Below are 6,000 nucleotides of genomic sequence, written 5' to 3' on the forward strand. Positions count from 1 at the left end.
TCAACGTTGAAATCGGGTTGAAATGAGGTCTGAACGTCTAAGACCTCATTTCAACGTCTTTTCAACCGGATAAAAATGGGATGAAACATCAACGTGCCAGAAAACGTCAATTTGTTGATAAATGTGTCATGATGTAACGTAAGGTTGTGTTGTGTTCAAAAATGAAGAAACGCCGGACGGACAGAGGTCATCGCTGATCACAAGGTTACAACCAAATGTATTTAATAAAGGAGATGGCGTCGTGGTAAAAAGAACATCTCAGCTGAGGAGCCGCTGGTCTCAGCGACCAACAGGCCCCAGGTCAGTCCTTTGACCCCCATAGTGCCCGTCTGTCGCCTCCACCAGTGAACTCCAGAACAATGGTTCCTACAGGTATTTATAACAATGCTTAAAGGTGTGAAAGTCAGTGTCCACACCTCTGGGAGTCTTCTGGTGAGTTCAATGTAACTAAGATTTCGAATGACCCTTAGTCAATATCAGTGGTTGTGCAAGTATTACATGCATGCATTCCAGTTGATTACATTACATCAAAAACAATCATAACTGCATCGATATTATTCTATTACAGTTGCAGATTTACAGTGGTTTTACAATATTCTCATTGCTTTATTGATTACACAGTTTCAGAATCATGGCTGTATTCTGGTGTACACTATATGCATTTTTATTAATTTTATGAACCGGATCGTCAATTTGTTTCTAATATCCTACAATCCATCCCTTTACACCAATTTTGGTGTAAAAACCAATCAGAGGGATCGGTTCATCAAATTCCTCAGTTTTGTCAGATGTGTCATCTCTATTTGTTTAGCATAACGTTCGATCCAATATGACACGCTTGATCCTAAACATTCTAATCATAAGATGTGCATCTGGACACCACTTGTTAACTTGTACCTGGCACAGAACAAAAACTCCCTCGAAAACCCTTTTTGGGAATAAAACGAGAAAGAAATCTGTCGGAGAGATTGAAAGATCTTCTCCCAGGATTTAACATTTCATCACGGATGTCATGTGTACAGTGTAAATTGACACAGGACACATTAATTTAATAAACCTTACGGCATCATGGGGCTGGTCTTCTCTGATGATTCTAATGATAAGAGTCCTGATGCAGAGGATGCAACAGCATCCACCTAGGAATAGAATGCTGGCCATAGTGGAGACTGTTATCACAGAAATAAACAATTGTTTGTATTTACTAAATCATGAGTCCAATAAACCTGAGAAGCGGTTGTCAATGTCACTGTTCTCTGCTGGTTCTTCAGTGAGAGCTTTCAGCAGTGGTTCACCTCCAGTTGTGTGTGGAGGTGTTTTCTCGATCATTTCAGGATCTCTCATGTTCAATGGTTGTTGTTGTTGTTGTCCATGGGACAGTGTTTATAGAGAGGCTCGGGAACTTGGAAGTTTTGACAGGTGGTCTCTCCTCTTGTGTGTCATGTCTCTCTGCTCCAGCAGGGGTAGAGGTGCGTCTTCTAGATCCTGTGTGTGACTTGAAACACATTAGACCCCCCCAGGTATTCCCATAGCTTCCATTCTACTGATGTGGCTTTTAGGTTAATGTAGTTTATCAATTATTGGTGATGCATTCCTGTCTGTTGTTCACTGTGTCTATAGTTATGTTTTGTTTAATCGGGACAATACTGTTATCTTAATAAGTACAACTCAACGGAAATGTGAATCTCTTTCACCGTCCGACCAGATGTTCAATGTGAATATGTCTATTTACTGTATAGTTCTATATCAGGGAAATGTTTGGACATTATGAATCAAGAACCTTGATCTCTTGTTCTCACAATAATATCAACCGTGTGTATTTGCTTGTATATCTCAATCATTTTAGCATGGATTTAAATGAGGGGTTTCTGTCCCTTTTCTTAATCTGAAAGTTGTGTGGTAATAACTTGTACAAAAACTAAAGTGTTTGTGGGATTATGCATGAGTGTAAACTTCCTCTTGTTATCAAAGGCTTGGTCAGGCGACGCGTAGTGGTCGTCATTGACGTGTGATTGAGATCCACTCTCTTCTTGATCCTGAGAATCTCGCAGGTCCTGTGATCAGACTGATCGGGGGATCCGAGGTGTTGGAAGATCAGGATTCCCTGGTCAGCTGTTGAATAGAGAAGCACAATGGGGTGCCTACGTGTGTGTGTGTTGGTTCTCTTCTTTTGTTAAGTTTTCCCGTTTCCCATCGTATCATAATCAGCATCAGGTCAGCTTCAGACTTCTTTGCATTGTCTCAAAGTTCGACGCCGGCTGGCGAGCTCTTCCATTGTCTTTGGGACTTTCCATCACAATTGGACTTGCATTTGCATTCTCAGTTGTCAGGGCAGCTTACTTGCGTTCTCTACCTGTGAACTCAAAACTCAACTCATGGTTTGTTAGTGACCTAGAACATTCATTTATTCCTAAAGAAAATGATATCAATATATCATATGTGTAGTTACATGTGTGTATGGTTTGTTGATAAAATCATTACAGGATGATGGTCTGTAACAAAGTTTCCAATTCTGCACTGCTATTACTAATGTTATCCTATGATCTAAAACTTGCTTCCGTCATTAAGATGCTGTATGAGATGTACCGTGCACTGTACATCTCATATCCACACTCAACAACTTGCAGCCTATCACTAAGTTTAAGAGAAAATAACAAATTATTTACAACAAGGTCTACAGATTTGGCTCAAATCACATTATTTCCCACTCATTTAAACGTCTCCCTCTGTACTAACTATTTACATATATTCACCCACTGGACTGTTGACCGTCTCTACGTCCCTATGGGTCGCACCTCTCTCGGAACGACTCCCTTTTGTCTTACCAGACCGGCTCCACAGACAGCGTCCTGTCCTTTGTCTCTTGCCCAAGTCCCATGGGTGTGTGTGCTAATGTGCATCTTCAGGTGTGCTGCTGCTGTGTGTGTCTGTGTGTGATGTGTTGCAGACTCTGATTAGAGTCTCTCTTAAACTCAGTAATTGTAAAAATGTTTAAACAATAAATGGGAAAATTGTGTTAATGTAAGCAGAGAACAATTACATAAACGTTAAAACAAAGAATCACATAGAGCCTAGAAAAAGTCCATAGACCGTTTGTAATGCAAGCAAAAATTACATGGTCCTAAGAATGGAGGAAGAAAAAAATGTTAGGATCATTTGGAAAATGGGGACAAGGGGAGACACTGTTTAATGGTAATACAGAGTGGAGGTGGGAAATACAGAAACTGTTACATCTGGTGCAACTTTCTTCTTTTAACTGTTGCCGGCTGCCATTTTGGAAATCTCCAAAGCACATGTTCTCCACCCCCAGTAGTGGTGGATAACAAGTCATTGTTGTCCCCTCTGTAGACCGTGCTGAGAATTTCTTTCTCAGCCATCTTTTAACTGTTTTCTCTATTTATCTCCGTCCGCCATCCTGTAATGTTCCAAAAACATGTGCTCCGTCTTCCCCAAGACCAGGCCCCAATCAAATCCTTAATCCGGCTTCATTCTTTTTGCAACATGCAACATACAATTATATACAAGTTCGCAACGTTATTCAACGACCGTTATGTATTGTAAATTTACCATTAATTTTGCAATCTGGGTCGTTTTTCCAATCTAATTCAATGCTGACCATGTCGCCATGACTCTGGCCTTGTTCCTGCATACAATTATTCCGCAAATTTAGTTAGTTCTTGGCACTATCCCAGTGAGCACAAGACGTAATTTCAACGTTGAAATATGGTTGAAATCGGGTTGAAATGAGGTCTGAACGTCTAAGACCTCATTTCAACGTCTTTTCAACCGGCTAAAAATGGGATAAAACATCAACGTGCCAGAAAACGTCAATTTGTTGATAAATGTGTCATGATGTAACGTAAGGTTGAAAGAGAGACGATATTAACGTTAAGATTTTCATAATAATTAATGAACCGGTCGGCGAAATTTGGTCTACGCGAAGACGTGATTTCAACGTATTTAATATTTCGCTTAAAACGTTATAAATATGAAACTACGGACTGCGTGCTGTTAATAAGATGCGTTTAAGACATAATAATGCGGGCAGGTTCAAACATTACTTGTAAACACGTGACTCCGCTCACATCTGTAACGCGCATGCGCGAGTTCTTAGACGCCTGCAGAGCTCCGAGCGGACGAGGCGAAGTTACGGCAGCGGAGCGACATGAACGGGCTGATAGAACCACGACTACCGGCTCCACTACTCTGTAAGTACGGGAGTGTTTGGATGAAGCACACATGGAACTATAACCGGGTGTTTTACTTGTGCTGCCCACCCGATACGGGAAAGACGGTCCTTTTTGTTAAGCTAGTTAGCGTTAGCGCAGGGAGTTTGCTAGTTAGCATGCTAGCTTGGAGCATGCTAGCGTGCAGCATGATGACCTGGACCAAAAGTAAACATCCCAGAATATTTTTCGTATGTTTGGTGTTACTAATGCGTTAGGTTGTTGCTGTACCCATACATGTTATTGCATTTCACACTGAAGATACGTTTTTAAAGCAATGGGGGCTAAATACAGATTGCAAGGGTGAAGGGCTGAATTCAACAAGTTGTGCTCTGTAAACAAGAGGGCCAACACATTATAAGTTACTGCTGCTTAAATCATGATACTGTGTAATGTACCTGGACATGTTACTCCAGAAATACCATAAGTTGCAGATGAATTGTTATCTTGTTTATAATGTAATAAGTAAACCATCTATAAATGAGTGTTCTAACGCACCTGCTGCTGTTATTATTATTAGTTTATTACTGTCATCATAAACCCAAATGACCAACTTTGCCTTTGTGCTTTCCCTTCTCACAGGTTTCTGCGGGTGGTGGTTGCATCTGATGGAGGTTACGTCTGATGATGGTTGTCCCTGCACTGGTCCTGCCTTACCCCTGGCTTAGTAATCCACAATATTAGAATCATTTATGTTGTAGGAATCGGATGTACTGTACATCTTTAAATTGTTCTCCTCAGGTTTCTCCCGGTTGAAGGTTTTTTACATTTTGGGGGTTTTGGGACAGGATGTTGCATGTTTACAGATTGCAAAGCTGAACAAAATAAAATGATTTGAATTGAATAAACACGTTGACCAGAGGAATCTGTTCTGTGCACTCTGACTCCCTTTACACAAAGAATCATCAAGTGAGGATGAGGGAGATGCAGCTGATTTCAGGTATACTATCCCAACTCAAGTGACTCACAGCCACATCTTGTTACAGAATCTAAAAATGAAGTTCAAATGATTCAGAAAAATGGTCTACAAACACAGAGTTTTTGTTGTTGAACACAGAAATGTTGTTTCTGCACTTTTAAATCCATAGTTCATTTCCCTGAAATATATATTTTATTTTTGTATTGTTTTTAATTAGGAAAAGTGTTATATGTATAGTGTTATATATATATAATAAATGCAAATTAATAAAATAATGTGTTTGTCCTTGTTAAGGGCTGTTAACATGACAACTGTGACTAAGTATGTAACTTGTACGTTTCCATCGAGCAATTTATCCGTTGAAACAACGTTTAAAAGACGTCTATGGCCCGACGTTGAAAAGACGTCTATGGCCGGACGTTGAAAAGACGTCTATGGCCGGACGTTGAAAAGACGTCTATGGCCCGACGTTGAAAAGACGTCTATGGCCGGACGTTGAAAAGACGTCTATGGCCCGACGTTGAAAAGACGTCTATGGCCGGACGTTGAAAAGACGTCTATGGCCCGACGTTGAAAAGACGTCTATGGCCGGACGTTGAAAAGACGTTGCAAATTGGTTCAAAAGTGAAAGTTGTTTCAACGTCTATTCGTAGACGTTGAAAAGACGTTTACGTTTAGACCACATTTCAACCAGCGAGCATTTCAACGTTGAAAAGACGTTTAAAAGACGTCTATGGCCCGACGTTGAAAACACGTTGCAAAATGGTTTAAAAGTGAAAGTTGTTTCAACGTCTATTCGTAGACGTTGAAAAGACGTTTACGTTTAGACCACATTTCAACCAGCGAGCATTTCAACGT

General features: G+C 40.4%; 1 long non-coding RNA gene across 1 annotated transcript; it reads left to right on the forward strand.

Moving 5' to 3' along the window:
- The first annotated feature begins 4,098 nt into the window (after positions 1-4,098).
- LOC144391144 (uncharacterized) lies at positions 4,099-5,085 on the forward strand. Its single transcript, XR_013455029.1, has 2 exons — positions 4,099-4,205; positions 4,806-5,085. It is a non-coding gene; the product is annotated as an uncharacterized LOC144391144 (long non-coding RNA).
- The last annotated feature ends 915 nt before the right edge of the window (positions 5,086-6,000 follow it).

The sequence above is a fragment of the Gasterosteus aculeatus genome, chromosome Y (genome assembly GCF_964276395.1).
Source record: "Gasterosteus aculeatus chromosome Y, fGasAcu3.hap1.1, whole genome shotgun sequence".
In the NCBI taxonomy this organism is placed as follows: domain Eukaryota; kingdom Metazoa; phylum Chordata; class Actinopteri; order Perciformes; family Gasterosteidae; genus Gasterosteus; species Gasterosteus aculeatus.